The sequence below is a fragment of the Orcinus orca genome, chromosome 3 (assembly GCF_937001465.1).
Source record: "Orcinus orca chromosome 3, mOrcOrc1.1, whole genome shotgun sequence".
In the NCBI taxonomy this organism is placed as follows: Eukaryota; Metazoa; Chordata; class Mammalia; order Artiodactyla; family Delphinidae; genus Orcinus; species Orcinus orca.
The window spans coordinates 117,658,565-117,683,579 of NC_064561.1; the positions used below are offsets into that span (position 1 = coordinate 117,658,565).

At 33.6% G+C, this 25,015-nt stretch overlaps 1 long non-coding RNA gene across 1 annotated transcript in view; it reads right to left on the bottom strand.

Moving 5' to 3' along the window:
- Positions 1 to 20,811, bottom strand: part of LOC125964070 (uncharacterized) — a 162,118-nt gene extending 141,307 nt beyond the window's left edge. Inside the window, exon 1 of the long non-coding RNA XR_007476675.1 lies at positions 20,779 to 20,811. This is a non-coding gene — a long non-coding RNA (uncharacterized LOC125964070). The remainder of the gene's footprint in view (positions 1 to 20,778) is intronic.
- Positions 20,812 to 25,015: the final 4,204 nt, after the last annotated feature.

Here is a 25,015-nt window from a genome sequence, read left to right on the forward strand (position 1 = left end):
AAAAATCTAACAAAATATGTGTAGGATCTGGTATATCTGAAATTATAAGTTACTGACATAAATTTTTAAAAATTGGAGATACACAATATTCATGTTGCTAAGTTATAGTAGCCAAACATAAAAGGCTAAATACTGTATGATTCTATTGACATGACACTCTGGAAACTGGTAAAACTATAGGAAGGAAAATAGGTCAGTGGTTGCCAAGAGTTGGTTGGTAGGGAAGAGGTGGGTAGCATGGGGGGATTTTTTTGTGGGAATTATTCTCTTTGTAAGTAGTGTGGCAGATACAAGACTCTCTGTGTTTGCTCCAATCCATAGAACTATACAGCACAAAATGTGAATTTTGTTGTATGAAATGTCTTTAAAATATCAACTAGGATGTTGGGGGATATTAGGATTGCTATGGACTGAATTGTATGCCCCCAAATTTCCTATGTTGAAGCCCCAGTGTGAGTGTGATTGGAGTATGGAAGCAATTAAGGTCAAAGAGGTTATAAGAGTAGGGCCCTAATCTGATAGGATTAGTGTCCTTATCAGAAGAGACACTGGAGAGCTCTCTTTCTCATCACCATGTGAGGACACAGGAAGAAGGGTGCCATCTGTGAGCCAGGAATAAAGCTCTCACCAGGAACTGAATTGACTAGCACCTTGTTCTTGGACTTTTTAGTCTCTAGAACTGTTAGAAAATAAATTTCTGTTGTTTAAGCTGCCCAGTATGTGGCATTTTGTTATGGCAGCCCAAGCTGACTAATATTTAATACAAGGACTGGACAAGTGAATCTAACTGTATTATACATGAGCTAAATAACCGCATTGAAGGAGATGGAAAGAAAGGAGCTGATCTAAGAAACATGGGAAAACTGTGTTTTGACTGGATGCAATATGACTAAAGACAAAAAGAAATTTATGCAAACAGTTTACTCTAGTTGAAAATTATTTTTTCCTCACAAAGGTATGGCTTCTGTGTCCTGAAACTATAGTTTGTATCTTAAGATTGAACAAATAGGTAATATATTATAGAAAATGAAAATTACATTTCTCATTGTAAGAAAATGAAATTAACAAATAATGAAATGGAGAAAGCTAGATTGAGCTCACTGCTCCTGAATTAGAGTCAGAGTAATTTTTATGGACTCATTTAAAATATATATTTAGGGAAAATCGATAGAAATATAATTGTGTGTTTGTGCATGGTTAGTATACACTCATACATTCCCTAGCTTTATTCATTCATAGGAGTTTGAAGCAATGACACCACGTAGCACCCAGATAATTGTTTCTAAATACCATTTTCTAATAAAAGGAACCAGGGCTCCTTGAAGAACAGTCATTCCAGGGCTGATATAGGGGAAATACAAGATAAACCTGAACCATCCTTTGGATTCCATAAAGTAAGGAATTGCTATATAAGAAAGGAGGAGGCAGGGAAAGAGAGAAGAAGGGAGGGAGGGAAGGAGGGAGGGGGGAGGAAGGAAGGGAGGGAGGGAGGGAGGAAGGAAGGAGAGAAGGGAAAGATGGGAACTTATTAAAAGAACATCATAGGGGCTTCCCTGTTGGCGCAGTGGTTGAGAGTCCGCCTGCCGATGCAGGGGACGAGGGTTCGTGCCCCGGTCCGGGAGGATCGCACGTGCCGCGGAGCGGCTGGACCCGTGAGCCATGGCCGCTGAGCCTGTGCGTCCGGAGCCTATGCTCCGCAATGGGAGAGGCCACAGCAGTGAGAGGCCCACATACTGCAAAAAAAAAACAAAAAAATAAAAGAACATCATATAGACAACCTGAAAGACTTCTCAATGGCCACAAAATTAAAAAATATACATAGCAGTAGTATTGGACTATAACATAATAAATATCCATGTGTCCATATTGCTGCAAATAAATATTAACTGAGGAAGAACAATACTTCCTTACAGAAGCGTTCTAATTAGTAATGTAGAAGCAATAAGGAACTAGAAAATCATTATTAAAATATGAGTAATAATTGCCACAGACAGGATCCACTGATGGATATTAAAATTAGTGGATAAAAGTTTAAGCAGAAACAAGATATTTCTATAGTTTCAAAGTATCTCTCCCCCAATATTTAATAATTACAAAAGGAAAAAAATAGAAATTTTGCCTTGGAGAATCCTGATAGATACCACTTCAGTCAAGTGATCAAGACTTACGTTACCAGCAATAAGTTATGATAGTATCATGTACCTCCTGATATTATGTAGTGAGGGCATATCACCTCTGTGATATTTTCCCCAAAATGCAAAACCTCATTCTAATAATGTCAAATGCCAAACAAACCTATATAGAAAATATTAAAAATAACTGTCCAGTACTCATAAATTATCAAGGTCATGAAAGACAAGGAATAATTGAGGAGCTCTCACAATAGGAGAAGACTGAGGAGACGTGGCAACTAAATGCAATGTGAATGGACAGTGTCTTGAAAATTCTCATTAATAGCTCCAAAATTTGAGGGTAGAAGCTAAGGAAAATTCTTTTTATTTTCATTTGAGGGAAGCCAAATGGCTTTGAGGAAAAGATATGTGAAACCAGGGACATTAGACAAGTAGTGATAACTCATTCTGATAAAAATAAAGTCTACAATGCTTCACATAAGAATCAGGGAATGAGCTGCATCCAAAGTGAATCATCAGATGTGAATATGATTCAAACTCCCAACCCAAAGAGCCAATCCTTGAATAGAACATTCAGTAAGGCCTCAGAAAAGAAAGCGAAACTAAGTTCCTTCACAAAAGCTGTTTTTGCCCAGTTTTACCCTCTTCGGTATGTTACAGAAAAAGGCTCAAATACACAACTTTCTTTCAAATTACAGCTTAGGTATGGAGACAAACAAGTATTGGATAAGGTGCAAAGAAAGCCAAGCATCATATAAAAGTAAATGAATGGTTTGCACTGCGCTGTCCACTTTAAACGTGAGCAAGAATTAAAGGAAACATGATTGTACAGATATAGCATTACCAAAAAAAGAAAGAAAACAAAGAAAAAAAAACAAAGACCAAAAGACCCTATGGAGCCAATGTGGAAAAATATACATGATCAAAGAAATTATTAGCTGATAAAATGACACCGTTACAGCCATCTCAGTTACCTAATTGCAGTCTAAAAGATGAAAACGTATTAATCTCGTGCTCTGTGATTCCAAGTTATCTACTGTAGTGAGAGGTGCCCTCAGAGGGAATTCAAAACAAATTTTAGATTCCTGTTCCTAGTATTTTAAAATTAAATTTTATTAACATGCAGTCATAGTTAATTTATCTCAGTAAATGAATAATAATATTGTGCCTGTATAAGTTAATGCAGTAACAGAAAGAGCAGTTGTTTTATGTTGTTTGGATTATAACTGTTCTATAAGTCTGCAAGGCAACAGCTAGATTTTTCATTTAGTAATTTTTTTGTCAGTGATTATCACTGAGATAATCATGAGATTTTATCACAGTGAGACAATCATTATATCAATTTGTTATACAAAAAAAGACAGGTGATATAATTATTCTAGCAAAAGGCAAAATAAATGCCCTAATCCTTATTTGCAAATTCAACATTAACATAGATTTGCTGGAACTAGACATTATTTATTGTAAAAATTGCACTATAGAAAAGAAAATGCTTATATTTTGTACAACTGATTTTTCACTAATCATTAGGATATGTTTGGAACGATTTGACAAAACTATTATCAAACTAATAAATAATTACATTCCTGAAGCTACCTTCTTTTCCTCATTAATTCTGTCAACAGATCACTTTATGGGTCTATGTAATGTGAAACACACCCAGATGTGAATAGATTTCTCTGGAATTGAAGAAGTCTAAAAATGCTGCTGATTAACCGGATTTTTCTGTGCTCTAGTATCTTGACAAATTGTCAGTTACATTCATCTAGTTGAGGCATCGATAGAAAAAGGTGTACCTTATATTTGCAAGGTATATGGAATCATATACTACTTGTTTAATGGACCTGTAAACTGATGAATATTACCCAAAATAAGACCATCAAATTTGCATTACATGTAAAATAATACATAAACTAATGAAAATATATAACATATTAACCAACAGAAGTAATGTAACATTATGAGTCTTCAAATTAAACCATAAATTAATGGAATTCAATTAACTTCTACTAGTATTCTTTGAGGAATTTGACAGATTCTAAAATTAATTTTGAAAATACATGAATTGGTGATGAAATTTGTAAAACTACAGCAAAGACTGTATTTGGTACAAAAAGATTCAACTTACGAAATATTTAGGCATAACTCAAGACCATGTTAATTAAAAAGTGTAGCAATAAACTAAAGTTTCATATATGATAAAAGGTAAATGTGGCACCACATAAAAAGCCTGATTGTTTGATAATAATGGAAAAAATGGCTTGGTATACAGATACAGTTATAGTTGGATACCTAATCAATATAGTATACAAAGGAGTCCATGTGGAAGAGATTTAGAGGTTATAATAGTAGTGTTGTAATTAATAGAAAAAAATAGAGGGATGTCTTTGTGATCATAGAATAGGAAGGAATTGTTAGATAAAATCTTAAGAAGAAAAAATAAGGCAAAAGCAATAGATTTTTATCATCAACATTTAGGAATCATGGTTAATAGAGAGGACTATCTATATCCAAACCTACAAACAGAATTAAAATCTAGAGTATAACTAGAGTTTGGAGAAGTCAAAATAGAAAACGAAACAACAACAAAATACTTAACAGAAAAATAAGGTACTCAAAATGAATTCAAGTAAAAGAAGATATACTCGATCATATAGTAATAAAAGAGATGTTAATTAAAACAGCCCTGAGATACCATATCTACCATATTGGCAAAAATTTGCATTTCTGCAATACAATCACAGTTTTTACTGAGACAACCTGAATGTCTCTGGTTTACTAGGCGAAAGATCACTTCCTAGGAAGTGTAGAAAAGTAAAATGCACAAATGAATTCTTCCAGATACTATCACATTCCATGTATGTGAAAATATTTTCATTTTTTCCTTATGTTTAATTATGGGTAGAGAATTCTAAATTCTTTTTATTTTGATTTTTATTTTTTATAATTTGAAAACATTGTTCTTTTGCCTTTATGATCAGTGTAATGATGAGTGCATTGCTAATCTAATACTCATTACTTTCTTGATGAACTTTTCTTCCTAGTCATTGGAAATTTTTAAAATCTGTTTTCTTTTATTTTTGGCACTTTGAAATTTCAGAAAGATATCTTGAACTTCATCTTTTTTCTCCTATAGGAACTAGGTGAGCTCTACTAAACTCTGATGACCTTCTTTCTTTAACTTTGTGCATTTTTGTTATTTTTTAAAATAAATACTGTCTTTTGTTTTCTCTGCTCTTACATAATGGAATCGTTTTTAACCATATTTTGTAACTCGAGGATTGTACTGTCTCTTAAACTCTCTCATATTTTCTGCCATTTTGCTTGATATTCAGGAAGATATTATTGACTTTATCAGCTATCCTTTGTATTCAATTTCTCATTTTGGCAATAGTATTTGTAATTTCCAATAACTACTTTCTAATTATCTATCCCTTTATTTTAAGTGTCGTTTTCTTATATTGTCAGAATTTACTTTACTTTGATGTTGTAGGCTCCCCTAATGTCAAGGGGTAGATGTACTGAAAGACAAGCTATATCTTCAAAGGCGTAGAAGAATTTAACATTCACAAAAAAGGAAGGAAATTCATATTGTGTTGAAACAAAATAGAGGAAAAACATCACACACTTTGCTTGGGGACTTGCAATCCATCCATTTTATTTGAAATATATCATACAAATTCTGGGATACTCACACAGTAGAACAGATTAAAATCTGGTTTTGACAGGTAGTTCTCACATGTCTAAAATTTGGAACCAGTTTATTAGGCTGTGGGAAGCCAATGAAGTTTGCATTATTTAAGATATAAAAAGTTGTAAAGCCATATATATATATATATATGTGTGTGTGTCTGTGTATGTGTATGTGTATGTGTGTGTGTGTGTGTATATATATATATATATATATATATATATGGAGAGGGAAGATGGGAAACTGGGCACAATATCCAATAAGAAGATTTAAAAGTTAGATGAATTATGATGCCATTAACCAAATTGTATAAGCTGGAAGCTGATCTATAAGGGAATAGTAAAGTGCCTCCATATATCACAAATATCTTCTATATTAAATTGTTAACCTCTGTGATAAAATTATGTTTTTATCACTTGGAAAACTGAGTGACTAAATGAGAAGCTAAACTGTATTATTTTGGTTGAATCAAATAGTCCACTTTCCAAAGATTTTTTTTTTTGACTAATTTTTCTTCCACACGCAACAGCAATCTTAACATCAGATTTAAGTATAGTTTAAGAAAGTATACAGTTCCATTCAGGAACATAGAAACTCCAGAATTGGAGTTTCCCAGGTCAGTGACAGATGACATTATTTCTGTTTCAATAATCTAAGAGGAATATTAAACACCGAAATACTTAGGAGGAAATAAAAATATATTCCCATAAGCAAAAAGTTGGTAAGGGAGTATTTATAGAATTTATAATGCTACAAATACTGTTTTAGAAATAACTTAACACTTGCATATTAGTATGTAAAAATTAACAGAATTATTTTATCACAAATGAAATAATTGTATTTTCTTCTTCCAAAGCATCCAGTATTAATCCCTCTTAGTGCTCCTTTTACAGACTCTTGCTGTTTCTTTATCACACAAACTCATTCTGGCTCCAGGACCATTCTATTTGCTTTTCTCTTTCTGTGGAATCTCTTGCTATAGATCTTCACATTACTAACGTTCCACACATTTCTGGTCTTTGTTAGCATAACATTGCTTTGGAGATATTTCTCTGATCACTTAATCTAAAATAATACTCCCCCTCCCCATTCAGTCTATCCCTTGCTCTCATTTTTCTTCTCAGTACTGTCTTGGCATTATATTAATTGCTTCTTTATTTCTATAGTTGTTTGGTGTTAGTTTCCCCTACTAACAGGTAAGTTCCATAGGAACAGGTATTTTCTCCAAATACCTGAAGGTAGACTGAAGGTAGAGTTCATGATGCTATTCCTGCAATACTGTCTGTGATCTCTCCCTTGTCCAGTGACCCGTGTAGTACTGTTTGGCACAGATAAGGTCCTCAACCACTTAATCTAAATGAATGAATGAAAGAATAGAGTGGGTTTCGCCAAACAATTCTGAAAGAGTGCCAAAATATTGTTAACACATCAAACAATTTGCATACCAACCTCTCCTTTCTGCCACATTATTCATCCATTCTTATGAATCCATTTTTAATCTTCTCCTTCAACTTTTGTATTCTTTCAGTCATCAATTAGTACTTTTTTTGTATTAGTATTACATGTTACTGCCTCTCCAATCATTTTGCCAGACTAAGATTAGGATTCTGTTTACTTCATACCTATACTATAAAACTAGCTCCTAATAGATGTTACATACCAATACTTACCCCATGCCTGTGATCCCTGTTACTTATATAATGGATGCCAAACTTCCCATTTTAACAATTAAATCTCAAACTTTACTGCTTTTCCCACACCATTCCCTCACTATCCCCTACTACCCTTTATTAATGTTATTAATTGTTGGCTTTGCTATTTCTCAACTTTATGTGTTTTAGTTTCTTTTCACTGTGCATAACTTGGTTTTTTTCTCTTTCATTTCATCTATCATTCCTCCAATACTCAATTCATGATGTACTTCCATTGATGTTTTCCCTATTCACTTCATTTTCCAGTGTTCTCTCCTGAAATAAATATTTTACATCTGATAATATCTTACTAATGTAGGTGATGGTAGTACATATTTTTATTGATGATTAGTATTCTCCTCATTCTAAATCCTTACCCTTACCCCTTAGAAATATAAATGCTAACATAGAAACTTACTTCAAGCCCTGGTGTTTAAAACTTAATAATTTGATTATCCCATTATTGCTATGGAGATAAGTCCTGACTTTTTTGAAAAACACAAGTCTCCAAGAGTTGACAATGAAATATTTATTTTTATTTTATTTTTTTATTTATTTATTTTTTTTGCGGTACGCAGGCCTCTCACTGTTGTGGCCTCTCCCGTTGCAGAGCACAGGCTCTGGACGCGCAGGCTCAATGGCCATGGCTCACGGGCCCAGCCGCTCTGCAGCATGTGGGATCTTCCCAGACCGGGGCACGAACCCATGTCCCCTGCATCAGCAGGCGGACTCTTAACCACTGCGCCACCAGGGAAGCCCATATTTTTAAATACAGTTTTCTGACATGGTGCAGATGTGGTATTGGAACAGTCATACCAAGATCCCTTTATTGTGTGATAAGTAAAAATTAGCAAATCATAGAAAGGAAGACTAAGAAAGAGACTGGCCAAGTAGAAGGATGGGTCTGTATATATATATATATATATATATATATATATATATAAAATTTATATTTAAAAGATAACCATAGAAAAATGATGAAAGAAACTAAAAGTCTGTAAGATTAATGTTTTCCCCCTGAATGCTTATCTGGCTGGAACAGATATTCAATCTACATCTGGGTAAAGCTATTGCTGACAAATTCTGATCTAACTTGTCAACACCAGGTGTTATTAGGTTGTTTCTACCGCATTCTGGAATAATTGATTTCTGTGTAAAATAAAATTCTAATGAGTAGAGTGTACTTAAATGTTTAAACAAATTGACTAAAAGAGTCATAAAGTTGGACTAAAGATGGTAAACATTCAAGGTAAATTTATTTGGGGGAAGTAGAGTCTCTGGCTGATACTTGTTGTTTTTGATGGGCGATCCATAAGTCTGGATCATAATTATCAACTTAAAGCCAGTTTATTTCTGGGGACACTAAATGAGTATAAATGAAATCATAAGATAAGTAGCAGAAGTGTACATGGAGTGCAATGCTACCATGATATAAAAAACCAACAATCAGAGTTTTTATCATAATGATGGGTAGTTACATATCCTTTTAAAGGTTAGAATTTAGTATTCTGGCAGTGGAAAAATTCTGAAAAAGGAAGATGACTAAATTTTTAAAATATGTGATGGCCCCTATATTGTTACTTATACTTTCTTTCGTAAAGATTATACAGTCATGATAGTTAATACCAATGAAATATTAGAACAAATTAAAAGTTACATAGTATTAAAAAAAAAAAAAAAGAAGACCAAAGGTGCTGGAAAGTGATGTTTTCTTTGCATCTATTCAGGTATCTAGTGACAGATACATAAACAGCTTCCAAAGAGACTGATTTAAATGTCAAAACTAAATATACTTTGTATTTGCTTTTGAAATGGGGTTTAACTTTTTAATTTTGAAAATAATTTGAGTTATTCAGAAAAACATGTCTTTGGTAATTTGTCGACTGAAATGTAAAGTGATTGTCTTTTGCTCCTTTTTTCCCCTGCAACTATACTTCTCCTTGTCCTTATAGAACAACTACAACATCTGGTTAGTATCTGATATATTCAGAGTAGAAATAACATATTGTACTGTTTTGACCTTTTCAATATTCTGCACTTTAACTGGCTATTCATTCTATCTCTTCCCTACAGGTTAGTGGGACATCAGGCAAGGGAAAAATGCAATGAGTAGCCAATCAAATCACAGAACACTGAAAAGGTCAACACTGTATAGTAGAATCCTGTAATTTACAGGAATATACGAGACATTAAAATTCTACCACATCCTTCTTATGACAGAGACTGTAATGAAACAGAAAATGGCACCACATGAATCTGTTCCTACGACAATCATTGTTCTGAGAGTTGAGAACATAATTTAACACATTCCAGTTATGATTTTTGAAATTGTATTATTTTGGTATCCCACAGATTTTGTAGTGGTGGAGTTAAATTACACTTAGATAGTGGAACTAATGTCTAGCAGTAGATATTCAGTTCAACATAGAATAGCTTATCAATCTTAAATTTAAATAGGTCTACACTTCTAAAAATCCAGAGAGACATTATTTGCATAAGGCATATTTTTGTCTTATGCAGGACTCACTAGACTTACTTGAAAAACTTAGGGAAACTTGTCTTTTTTTTTTAAAAGGGAGACCCCAAACTAATATAAGAGAGTTTTCTCCATTTTCCCAGAAGCTATCTTCATTGATGATAAAAACCAGACTCAGAGTTCCTTAAGAGAAAGCTATGGGGCCTGAAGCTGTAAATATATTCTGTTAGCTGGTTCTTAGATGATAATCAAAGAAGACAGTTATACACACACACACACACACACACACACACATACACCAAGAGCACTGGAATTGATAAATTTGTGGATAAATATAAAAAATGTTTGTCCTGAATCCCCCCAAATTTAATTGTTTGATGAAAGCAAATATATTAACAATGTATTGAAATAGAACTAAAGTGAATAAAAATAATACACAATGAATAAGGGAGGCTGGTTAAATTATAGTGCTGTTATTATATTGGAGAGAAGGAGGGTAATATTAATATAGAGTATAATGTGATAGATTAAAGATATATATTGGAATCACTAGAGTAAGCATAAAAGTAATTAAAAATATACAGCTGATAAGCCAAGAAACTAGAAAAAATATTAAAACAAGCAGGCAAACCAAAACAAACAAAAAACCAAGATTAACAACAAAAACAAAAGGTAGAAGAAAAGGAGGAACAAACCAGAAGAGATGTATAAAAAACAAATAGCAATACTGATGATTGAGACCTTACATATTAGTAATTACATTTAATGTAATTAGATTAATATGTTTGATTATAAGGCAGTGGTTGGTATCTCTCTCTCTCTCCATATATCATATAGAGAGGCAGTTTAATTATAAAGACCCAAGTTGAAAATAAAAGGATACAAATATAAAAGTGTAAGAAATTTGATGTGATTGTATTTATATCAGATAAAGCTGACTTAAATACAAGGTGTATAGCCAATGGTTTGAAAATGGATTTGGGGGCCATTTCATAATAACAAAGAAGACTTCATGACTTAACAAACCCAGAAGGAGGTATTTTCTTGGTGAAAGCCAGTGAGATCCTAGGTATCCTTACATTAATCAGAGTTCAAACCCCACTATCATTATAAACTCAGTATCCAGAGCCATCTAAGGAGGAAAGCAAAAGGAAAGGAGAGGGGTAGAAACTTGAATTGCTTCAATTAACCCAAAAGAAACTAAATTTTAAAAGAAGACTCCAACTTACTTAAAAGGCCAATGTTTTCCACTGACATCAGTGGATATAAGAACTTATAAATAAGTTGAATTCACTAGCAGAAAAACAGGTTTCATTTCTTACCTCTGAATTCTATCAATAGAATGTAATTTTTTACATAGTCCAAATTTATATATTTTTTTAAATAACATTTTTATTTTAGAGCATGTTTAGATTTTCAGAAAATGCAGAGATAGCATAGAGTTTCCATATACGTTGTGCCCAGTTTCCCTTATTAAATCTTATTTGAGTGTGGGAGAAAAGCCACTTTCCAGCATGGAAGAGGAAATTGCTTCTCAACCACAATCAGAAAAATAAGTAAATAAGTAGAGAGATACATAGATAGATGATAGGCTTTTGAGCTATAAAAGCTGATTAAGACTAAATCTTACAGAAGGATTAAATCAAGAATAAGGCCTTCACACTAATTTTTAAAAACTCTGAATGGACTAATGAATTTCAGAGTAACGATCCAACTCAGATTGTGGCACCTTTCAGTTATATAAAAGGTTTAAGGAAAAGAGAATATATGTGCATATATGTGTGTGTGTGTGATCAAAATCTGAAATGCTAACTAAAATTACATAGAGAGGAGAGTAAGATAAAGCTAAGGAAGAAAAATACAGAAAATACGAGAATTTTGTCTAGAAAGAAATTGTGTGTTTTGTTTTGGCATATACAGCTAACTAGAATCAAATATCTAAGAAGCCAACAAAGTTTGAGAGAGCTTAAATCCTGGTGTCAATAGAAACATTAGCCCAGACTAAACGAAACTTGGATTATTCTATATCTGTGTGCAGGATGAGGGTTGGAAAGTGCTGTTCAACCTCCAAAGTGGATGTGGCCAAGGAAAAAATTTTGAGAGGGAGGAGCCAGGGTCCCAAATCAAAATCGACACTGATCCCAGGGAACAGATAAAAGGCTAATCAAGAAACATTCTCTACTCTTAGAGCAGTAAGCCCATAGACCCACATAATATTTCTAATTCTAGAGAAAATTCTGGTTTTTTGTATCTTTCTGCTTTATACTGTTTGGTCTCATTGGGATAGTAGAAAGATCTAAGACATTTTTTTTTGTAGTGATGCTTGTCATTTTAGTAAAAAGGTATCTTATTCCAGGGAGTCCACCACCAGACCTGATGTAGATACTACAGCTGCTACCCTACTATCAAAAGACTATATAGCACATCACCCAGAAACCCTGGATTTTGAGCCTGCTTGAACATTACAAAGGCAGATTGTGGTAGTTATGGGGGCTGATCAGAAATAATCCTCACACATGATAAGATTGTACATCCCTCCCCCACTTTGAAAGAAAGTTTGGCTTTCTATGTGGATTTGATCTATATATATGAATGGAAGTGATAAATACATTTCCAGGTAGAAGCTCTAAGAGCTAATATACAATTTGCCATTTTCCTTTTCCCTGCTTTGTTGACTCTGAATCATATATTAAGATTGAACATCTGTCATCCCGGGTCTCTGAGTGACTATGATCTGAGGCTTATAGAACTTTTAAGTAAAATACCCAAGGCCACATAATCTGTAACAATACAGATATGAGAATTAAACACTTGACTGTCATCATAGTAAAAGTGTGTGCTGTTAACTAGACTATTACAATAGAAAAATAGACAAAGCAAAGGAATAACAATTCACAAAAGAATAAATACAATTGGCCCCATATATATATATATATATGTTACATATTTATATAAATAAATGTGTACTTCAGTAAAAAAAAATGAATACTTAGGAAAAATTAGATCATGGTGTTGCCTGCTATCTTGATAAAGATATGTATACACGCACAATCACACACAAAGTGATATTAGATATAATGCAGGGCAACAGGTAGTCATGCACTGCATGTGGTATTATGTTAGTATACTCTTTATGGAGAGTAATTTGACAGTATTTACTTAATGCCATGAAAATGTGCATTCCCTCAGATCTAGCAATTACAGTTCAAGGAAGTTATAATAAATAGATAATTTCACAAGCACACAAATCTTAGTGTGTATGGATATTTAAAATGCTTTGTCACTTCCAATAATATTTTATAGGCCAATGAAAGTTATATGGCATGCCAAAATTCATATAGACAGAATTCAATGCCATCAAATTCTGGGGAGGAAGATAATTACAATGAGCCTTAATGTCTACCACAGGATGACCATGTATCATCATATATTCAATATATATTTTTGCTTGTGAAAAATATACTCACCTTCTTCCAAAGGGTATCAGACTAAAGTTTTATTCTAGTCACAGCATCAAACTCAAAGATAGGGATGCAATGTAGTTTCCACATAAGTTTCAAATATGGTCCTAGGCTCTATACCCAGTAGAAGTCCTTCTTTTCCACATCCTCCTTAGAACCTAAAAAATGAGTTTTGAAGCATGTACCATCATTGGTTTGTCATGCCAAAAAGTGGTTGCGGATCCCAGGGCTATTTTAGGTCTTGGAAGGTCTTGTTTTTTATTCTCTACTTCTGATTTCTTTAGCAGAACACATCTCTCAAATACTTAGTAGGCTTCTCCTCTCTTTAACTCCAGTCATTTCCCTTTTTTTTTTTTTTTATATTTGCTATATGTTGAGGTTTTGTGACCCTATGCTTTTGCCTTTCTCTCTCTTAAATTAGATTGGTTAACTTGAGACTATAAGGCTTTTATTAAAAAGCCATTAGTTTAGTTTCATTTCTCTCATTTGATAATCCAATTGAAAGATTTTACTCAATGTCACACTCACAGTTAGGCCTTTTCTCTCAGGAATATTATTTATTTATTCAGTTTTTAAGAATGGTTGCAATGTTTTTACTCTTAATTTGACCCTTCCATTGGGCTTTAGTGAATCAAGGCATTTCTCCAATGTATATATTCTTGAATGGGTCTAAAATAACTGGATTTTCCAGTATTTCAAGGCCATGAATTTCTGGAATCAGTCTAGTTTCTTTCATTTCTGCTTGAAAAGTAAATGATTCCTTTCTGAATACATTTGTTTATTATAATTCCTACATAGTAAGGAACTAATATTCTATTTTCTAACTTTGTCTAATAGAGCTAAACATTTATGAAGTAAATTTTCTGTAAGGTGATTATATGATATACTGCTCAAACCAGGACCCTTTTGAGAGGAAAGGGAAGACCACTAAGAGTAATACTGGGTCAATGGATACAGACTAGAAATGTACTGAGCAAACTTGGATAGAAATTCACACTAATTATCTGTTATTCAAATCATGGCAGATGAGAATTTTACAAAATATTTTGCCACCGTATTAATCAAGAGCACTATCTTTCTAGGTTCTGGATATCAGTTTTTCCTGTCTGTGGGAAGATTGCTAATCCAATGCCACATATTTTAGATTTTTGTACGATACCACTCGATTTCTGTATACTACATTCTACATGAGACAAAATGGGCTAGCTTATATTACAGTTTAGAAAGCAACTCTAAAATCTTTGTGGTTTAATGAAACATATTTTTATTTCTCTTATATGCTGCTTATCTATTATGGGTTGGCAGTGAATCCCTGCCCACTTTGGAGACTTTATGGACTGAATTGTGTCCCCCAAAAGTTCATATGTTCAAGGTACACCTCAGAATATGACTGTATTTGGAATAGGGCCTTTAAAGAGGAAACTAAGGCTAAATGAGGTCACATGGGTGGATCCTAATCCTACAGGACTAGTGTTCTCATAAGAAGAGACACCAAGGGTGTACATCTACAGAAGGATGACCATCTTAAGAAACAGCAAGATGGAAGCCATCTGCAAGCCAAGGAGAAAGGCCTCAGGAGAAACCAAACCTGTCAAAACCTTGATTTTAGACAGGTTTGGCATCTAGAAGTGTGAAAAAAAAAATTGTTGTTTAAGCCACCCAGTTAGTGGCATTTTGTTACAGCAAACTAATACAGAGACTCAAAGAATCTTTTCTTGGATTCCCGACTGAACATGGGCTTTCATGATCACTTGGACAGGCAGAGTAAGCTTGATGAGTCACACTCTGCCTGAACCAGGATGCTACCAGGAAATTACATATATATATTTGTATATATTATATATATATATTTAATTCATCGGCAAAACAATTCATAAAGCCACACATGATACTTACAAGATTCTGGTTCTGCATGTAAGATCTTGGAAGTCACCACTCTGTCCTAACAACAAGTACAAAGCTGAGCAGACTGAAAAATTAGCAACTCTTCTTGGCTACGTAAGAGTTAGTAGGATACAGGGAAAATTGCTGCCCCCAAGACTGGAGAGATAGACAAGTGTATACAGGGAGTCACAGCTTACTGGAGCAGACTCAAAGTGGAAACTACCATGGGAACCGGTGCCAGAATAGGAAACCCTGAACTGTTATTGACAAGTTGCTGGAGGCTCAGTTTGGACAAGTCTGAGATTAAAAACTCATGGGTTGTGGAGTTGGGGGACACAATGTTGTAGATTTACCTCCAGGAACTTGACCAGATTCCCAAAGTCAAAATCTGAGAAAAATCCCCTCATGCATCTAGCAGGGGGAGGGAGAAAGAAACTATTTTGAAATATGCCAGAGTATTCTGCTCTTCTTAACAAGGCCTGAACTCAGGGGAAGCAACATAGCTAGAGCCTAACCTGCTGGAAAATTATCAGCGCCTAACTGACCTGGGGGAAGAGAAATATCCATCTCCAGCCAGCTCTAGCCTTCCCCATGGGAAAAGGGGAACACCCAACTCCAACCCATTCTAGCTATCCTGTCCTCCAAGGGGGGATTAAACAAAGAACTGGGAAACTCTTGTGAATTCACAGACCAGAGTCATAGGCTCACTGAAATCATAAGACCATAGAATGCTTCCTGGCCCCCAACACCTCACCACCACCACATTACTAAAGGCCTATTTATAGCAGTTACTTTTATCTGTTACATAATGTCTGGCTATCAAGAAAAAATTACAAGGTGTACAAAAGGAAAAAAAAAAACAAAAACACAGCTTGAAGAGACAGAACAACTGTCAGAAAAAGATATGGCAGGGATGGTTGGATTTTCAGACAGAGAATTTAAAACAACGATGATTAATATGCTAAGGGCTCTAATGGATGAAATAGACAGCATGCAAGAACAGATGGACAGTGTAAGCAGAGACGGAAATCCTAAGAAAGAACCAAAAAGTCACTCTAGAGATTAAAACATATTGTAACAGAAATGAAGAATCCCTTTGATGACCTGTCAGTAAACTGAATGGTGGCTGAGGAAAGAGTCTCTGAGCTAGAGAACATGTCAGTAGAATCCTGGGATCTACATAAAGAAGCAGAGAGCATCAAAGAAAGAATAAGCAAAAGTAAATAAAAGCATCTATTTTTCTTACTCTTAGTTGACTAACACAGGGGTCCCCAACCCCCGGGCTGCAGACTGGTACTGGTCTGCGGTCTGTTAGGAACCGGACTGCACAGCAGGAGGTGAGCAGCAGGCGGGTGAGCAAGCGAAGTTTCACCTGCCGCTCCCCATCGCTCCACATGGCTCGTGTTACAGCCTGAACCATCCCCCGCATTGCTCACATTGCCTCCTGAACCATCACCTGCCCCCGTCCATGGAAAAATTGTCTTCCACGAAACCAGTCCCTGGTCCCAAAAAGGTTGGGGACTGCTGGACTAACAGATAACAGTTTGTTCAAAATTACAGCAAAACGGTATTCAATTATGTATGCACCTTATGTGTATATATGTATATATATATGCTTATAAATGATTATATATAAGTGAAATGAATGCCAGCAATGATACAAGAGATTGGAGGGAGGAATCAGGATTATTTGGTTATTATAAGGTACTCACACTATCTGTATAGTGGTATAGTGATATTGGAAAGGTGGCTTGGATTAATTATAAACATATATTGCAAACTCTAGGGCAACCACTAAAAAAGTAAAAAGTATAACCGATGTGCTAAGGAAGGAGAGAAAATAGAATTATATAAAATGTTCAATTAAAACCAGAAAAGGCAGAAAAGAATGGAAAATAGAAACAAAGAGCAAGGACAACAAATAGAAAACAGTAACTAATGTGGTAGATATTAACCAGATCTATCAATAATCACTTTCAGTAGCAGTGGCCTAAATCTACCAATTAAAAGACAAAGATTCACAGTGGATCAAAAAATAAGGCCCAGTTATATGTTGTCTACAAGAAACCCACTTCAAATGTAAAGACACATATAAACAGTAAATGGTTAGAGAAAGATATACCATGATAACACTGATCAAAAGAAAGCAGGAGCGCTATCTCAATTTCACAGAGTGGACTTCAAAGCAAGGAAAGTTAACAGGAATAAAGAAGGACATTACATAGTGATAAAGGGTCAGTTCTCTAAGGAGACATAACAGTCCTTAACATGTATGTACCTAGTTACAGAGCCTCAAACTATTTGAGGCAAAAACTAATAGAAATGCAAAAAGAAATAGATGAGTCCACTATCATAGTTGGAGTCTTCAACACCCCTCTGTCAGAAATGGATAGCAAGAAGAAAATCAGTAAGGACATAGTGGGACTCAGCAGCACCATCAAGCACATGGGTGTAATTGACATGGCCACACTTACCTTCAAGAGATTAGAGAAATGCAATCCTTTCATGTGGCCTTCTCCCAGAAAAAGAACTGCAACATCAGTGAATAGTTCTAATGAGACTTGCAAAATCTATTGCATTTTCCCTCTGAGACTGATAAGCTTATATATCTGCATTCATTATGCTTTGTGCAGACCACTGTATAGCTCTTATCTTTACAATTTTGTTTACTGTAATTAGTAGCCCCAGCTAGATTATAAACTCATTAAGGCACAACCTATAGCTTTTTTTTTTTTTAACCTCTGATACCCAGAAAAATGCAAGTCATGATTCTGAGTATGTGCTTAAGGAATGCTATTTAAAGGACTACCTGCCTGATTTTCTTTTCATTCTTTCAGTATGAGGTATTCCTTTCTGAATTCTCTAGTTTAAATCTAATTATTCTTTTGATAAGCATGCACCAGTTATCCAGTGTGTTAGGCACTAACACAATATCTCTGTCCCTGAAGAACTCACAAATATAAATAAGTAGACACCAATTATATAGGGAAACACAACAAGCACATACTCACAAAATATACTGGGGAGGTAAATAAATCGTCCCACAAGGAATTTTATATTTTATAATTTTATATATTTATATATAAATATATATAATTATATATATATAATTATATATATAATTTTATATATTTATATATATAGTTTACAAGGATTAAAATGAACCAATCTTATGTGTATAGTTTAACACGTTTTGACAAATACATGCATGTGTACACTGATGAATTTTACAGCCCTATGAAGATAAAGTTATCTTTCCAGAAAGTTCCTCATGCTCCTTCCCAGTCAATTCTGATCACTCCCCAGAAGAAACCACTGTTCTGATTTTTAAACACAAATGATTTGTGTGCCTGTTATTCTAGAAATAGAGTCATAAATGTAGCATATGTATTTCTAGCAAAATATTTTTAAGTTCATCCATATTATTGGGTATATTTGTAGCTCTTTTCTATTGGCATTGTATAATATTTAAAGTTCTTTTTTATAATATCCATTTATGTTAAAGGATATTGGGTTTGTTTCCAACTTTGATTATTCTGATTATATGGCTTTTAAGAACCTTCATATAAGAATATATTTGTTGACTTACATTTCTATTATCCTGGGTTAGTTAAGTAGGAATAGACTCACTGGATCACAGGATAGGTGAATGTATAACTTTATTAGAAACTGCTAGGACAGTTGTCACAGTTTTTGTATCATTTTACACTTCCATTGGTTGTTCCACATACTTGCCAACATCTGGTCATTTTGGTCTTTTTGTAATTATCCACGTGGCAGACCTATAATGGTATATCACTTAATTTAGTAGTCTTAATAAAACTTAATTTAATAGTCTTAATTTTTATTCCTCTGTTGACTAATGATATTGAACACTTTTTCTGATGTGTATTGAACATTTGTCCATTTCTGCATCATCTTTTTTAAACAAGATGGCAAGTGATCTTGTTTTTTTCTTTTTTTTGTCTTTTTGACTGTTGAGTTTAGGAGTTCTATATATGTTCTGTATACAGGGTTTTTTTTTTGGTCAAATATTTTACTGTGAATATTTTCTCTATATCGCTTTATTTATTTTCTAAAATATTATTTTGATGAGAAAAGTGATTTGGTGTTGTTGAAATACAATTTAGCATTTTTGTTTTACAAATTTGCTTTCTGTGCCATTTTTAAGAAATGTTGCTAACTCCAGTTATGAAGATATTTTCTTATGTTTTAATCTACAGGGTTTATAATTTTAGCTTTAACATTTAGGTTTGTGGTCCATCTCAGATTAATTTTTATATATGTTTGAAGGTAGCATCAATTTATTTTATCTCACATTGATATAAAGTTGTTCTAGCCCCATTTTTTGCAAAAAGAAAACCCTTATACTATGAATTTCTTCAATGACTTCATTGAAAATCAGTTGATTAGCTGAGTTTATTTCTAATCTTTTTTCTGTGCCATAGGTCTTTATGCCTATGCTTCTGTTATTACCAGCCTGTCTCAATTCCCATAGCTTTAGAGTGAGTGGAAATGAGGTAGAATATCTAAAATCAGGTAGTATTATCCTTCCTCCATAATCCTTCTTTTCCAAGATTATTTTGCAGAGAAAGACTACATTTTTCTTTTCTTGCATCAGTCCTGCAATATTTGTCTTTTTTAGAGATTTTCCATTTTATCCAAGATGCAAGTTTTTGGCATATATCTATTGGTTACAATCACTTGTTATACTTTTAGTGATCTGAAGTGATGTCCTCTCTTTGTTTCCCTTTATTGGTAATTTTTTTTCTCTTTTATTGTCTTAATAATTCCTATAATGGTTTATAAATTGCTTTAATCTTTTTTAAAGAACACATTGTTTTCCTTTTTTTTCTCCTTGTCCATTTTCTAATTTATTCATTTCCACATTTATAATTTTAATTTGACTTCAGTTAGCCATTTTGTTTTTAATGTGTCTTTTTTTTCCCTAATTTTTCTAAGGTGGAGAACACATCATTGATTTTAAGGCTTTCTTATTTTCTAATACAATAATTTTTCAAGCCACTGTATTATTTGGAATTTACAAAGTTTGATATGGTATATTTATACTTCATTCAATTCAAATATTTTATATTTTCCTTTTTAATTTCTTTTTTAACAAAAATTTTTAGAGATATTTAATTTGCAAATATTTGGGGATTTTAAAGATGACTTTTACTATTGATTTTTAGTTTAATTTTATTAGGGTTAAATAACTTTTTTAAGATTGTGAAATTTATTAAAACTTGTTGGGCTTCCCTGGTGGTGCAGTGGTTGAGAGTCCACCTGCCGATGCAGGGGACACGGGTTCGTGCCCCAGTCTGGGAAGATCCCACATGCTGTGGAGTGGCTAGGCCCATGAGCCATGGCCGCTGAGCCTGTGCGTCCGGAGCCTGTACTACGCAACAGGAGAGGCCACAACGGTGAGAGGCCTGCGTACCACAAAAAAAAAAAAAAAAAAAAAAAAAAAAAAAAAAACCTTGTTATACAGCTCAACAAATGATATATCATGGTGAATGTTCTATATGCATTTATAAAGAATATCTGTTGTATTTTTGGCATACTGCTCTACAATACTAGTAAGTTTAGGTTGGTTATCTTTTTCAATTTTTTTTAAACTCTAGGATTATTTTGTTTATTTCTTTTAGTAATTATTGAGAGTTTTGCTGAAATCTCCAACTTTATCTGATTTACTTCTTTATTTTGAAGGTCTATATTTAATCTTACACATATTTAAGACTAATATCTTTCTGATGAAAAGGCCTTTTATCATTATGGAATGTACTTTTTATCTCTGATATTATTTTTCTTGAATTATACTTTGCCTGATTTTAAAATAGGCAAATAAGTTTTCTTATATTTACTGTTTACATATTGTATATTTTTCCAGTTTTTAATTTTACCTATCACATGTCTGTGTATTTTTATTTTATAAATATCTACTCTGATTTTAATATAGTTGTACCTTCACATTTACTTTAATCTATGTTTATACTTTTTATATTTTATACTTAAATATGAAATAGGTATTTATATTTTAAAATGTAGAATAAGTTCCATATAGTTAGTTCTGTAAAATTTTCAGCCATTATTTCTTCAAATATTCTTCTCCTCCACAAATTTTTTCCTCTAATTCTGGGATTCCACATACACATATTAGACTATCTAATATTATCCCACAGGTCATTGAAGACCTGTTCTCTTTTTCATTTATTTTTCTTTTTCCATATTCCATAATTTCACTTGCTATATCTTCAAGTTCACTAATCTTTTATTCTGTAGTGTTCAATATGTTGTTAAATTCATATAGTTAAATTTTAGATACTTTATTTTTCAGTTCTAGAATTTTCATTGGGTTACATTAACAGTTTCTGTTTAGTTTATAATATTGCCCATATATTCACTCATTAGGTTGATCTTTATTCCTTGGATGTTAATTTCAACACATAAGTTGTCTTTGGTTTCATCCTATTGACAGATTTTGCCTCAATATGGGTTTCATTTTTTTCTGCTTCATATGTCTTGTGAACTTGTAATTGAAAATTTGTGACCTTTTTATGCCTATTTATTGAGATACTAGATTTTGGTTTCTTTTTTTAAAGATTGTAGAGTTTTATTCTTACAGGCAATATATTTACTGTTGGATCAGATTGTTCTGTCAAGCTTTATTTGGGGCCTACTAGGGACAGGTTCCAGAGTAGCTTTCTCACTAGGAGTAAAGTAGTTATAATCTGAAGAATTGGTCTCCAGTTGATGTTTTCCTCCAGACCTTGCAGGGTCTCACCCTGCATATAGAGAGCTTATGATTTGGCCAAAGACAGAAAGGGCCACATGCAGATTTGTCCAGCTTCTTCTCTTTGTAATGCTTTCCTGTCCATTATCCTAACCCTCAAATTTCAACCTCCTCAGCTGCCCTGGACTGTGATCTCTGTTTCCTCTATCCAGTGACATTGTATCATGGAATACATACTTCAGTTTCTTGGAGAAATATTTCTCAAACTGGTATCTGTGGAATCCTAGGGTTAATTAGAAAAATTCTTATAAGTTTAGAATTTGTTTTCAATATCTGTGCTTTACTTAAGTTTGAAAGGCTTGAATAAAATGTAACCTAAAATGAATAAAAGTCAAGCAATTTTGAGCTACACCTGAAGTTGTAGCATGGCTGTGAAATGAAGCCAAAATTGCAGAATAGCATAATTTTTTCCAATCATTTCTTATCAGCATATGAAAAGGAAGAAAGTGATGCGGTTTTTCATGATTTTATGTTAGCAAGACCATTCTCGAAAGATTGAGGAAGCAGGAAAATATAAAATGCTTATAAAATTCTGGCACTTTCTAAGAGATTCTTAGAATCAGATAGGCTTAAGTGCCATTAAAATGTACATTAGATCATGTTAATGTCTCCATTAAAATTCTTTAACAGCTTTTAGTTACAATTTTTTAAATTAAAGACTTGATATTTTTAGAGTAGTTTTAGGTTCACAGCAAAATTGAAAGAAAGATACAGGGATTTCCCACATACACCCTGCCCCTACACATGCATAGACTCCCCTGTATCAACATCCCCCACTAGAGTGGTACAGTTGTTACAATTAATGAACCTACATTGACATATCATAATTACCCAATGTCTATAGTTTCCATTAGGGTTCATTCTTGGTGTTGTGCCTTCTATGGGTTTAGACAAATGTATCATGACATGTAGCCATCATTATAATATAAAACAGAACACATGACTTAACAGCTCATTTCTTTTTAGCACTAAATATTTCATTGTCTGGATATACCGCAGATTATCCATTCACCTACTGAATATCTTGTTTGCTTCCAAGTTTTGGCAATTATGAATAAAGCTGCTACACACATCTGTGTGCAGGTTTTTGTATGAACATAAGTATTTCACTCCTATGGATACATACCAAGGAACACGATTGCTGGATTGTGTGGTAAGAGTATGTTTAGTTTTGTAAGAAACCTTCAAAGTGTCTTCCAAAGTAGTGAACCACTTTGCCTTCCCATTATTTATGAGACTTCCTATTGTTCCACATCCATATCAACATTTGGTGTTGTCAGTGTTTTGGATTTTGGCTGTTCTGATAGGTGTGTAGGTTTCTCATTTTTTTTTTAATTTCCATTGAAAATGAAATTAGAACAAAAATCTGGCCTCCTTATGGTGATTCACTAAGGCTTGCCATAATTTGGCCCTTACACAATTTTCACCTTAATTATTTATGACTGTCCTCCTCAAGTGTTGTGCTCGAGCCCAACTGATCATTAAGTTCATCAACCACATCAAACTCTCTCCAGGCACAGGGCCAATCTGAATGCTTTTTCTTCTACCTGGATTGTTCTACGTCCACTCTAATGGACTTTTTATCCATTAGACATAAACTTCAATGTTACTTCTGAGAGATTTTCTCAAATAACCACCCTATAGAGTGAGTTTTTTATACCATTTTATACTTTTTCCATCTCCATCTCTTAATTTCGGTCCATTATTACAAGTACTGTAATTGCAAATACTTAATTTTACTTTTTAATTTTTCTCCCTGGCTATAATACAGAGTCAGTGATGATGACATCCAAGTATATCTTATATGTATGATATTCTGATATCACACAATTTCAGGTAAATAGTGGGACTTTATTGACTGCTGAGTAAAATACAGTGTTACAGAGAACATAGATTTGTTTACATTCACCCCATGAAATAAATGGAACTTAGTTTGGGGAGAAATCTTAAAGGTCCTTTAATCAAATATCTGACTTCACTGAGACTCCCTTTCACAGATACATATCCAGATTTTGCTTGAATGCTTCACCCTGGGAAGATTAGCAGTGACATCCTACTGGACATATACACAGACTAAATAAAAGCAGAAAAAGTATTCTCCCCAAGAATAAATATTTTTTCAAAGCTAAACAATAAGGTCCAAGAAAATCCCGAGTTTGTTACAGAGTTCAGTCGTTTGCCTGCATCTTCTGCATTGTTATTGCCTTTCAAATGTGTTGGGGCCCTGGAAACTAGCATAGGAAATGAAAAAGACCAATGGAAAACGTTTCAATCATGACTACCAGGACAATGATAGCTTACTGACACACTTAGCTGTAACTCACTTTCTAGTGATACTAGGTAAATGTCTTTATAATATTTTGATATGTGTGTGTGTGTGTGTGTGTGTGTATGGATGTGTTTATGTGTGTGTGTGTATGTTTTGTTATGCCAGGATATCCAAGTTTTAGGAAAATCTCAACTCTCCTAGATTTGGGCCATGCTACTGTGAATCCTAACTTTAGTTTCCTAAAGTTTCATACTTTTTCATTTCTTTTGAAATTTTTCCTTAGCTCCAAAGTATAAGTGTGTAGCTACCTAACTTAGTGTGTTTATTAGTGAATCTGCTATGATATAGTTTTTTGTAACTCTATAGTTAGTTTCATATAACATTAACTTTCTTCTTGAACAATTATGTATGTCAATAACAATACTCTAAAATCAATACTCTTATTTTAACAAGTATGAGGATAAGCTCTCCTGATGATAACTGCTAAGATGTATGGTCAGTGCAAAATCTGCTATCATAATATGCAGACTAGAAATGAATACCCTTACGTCTTTTTCTTGACTTTTGATAAACTTCTTAGACACTATGAAAGTCTTTGTTCTTGAGTTAATACTTACT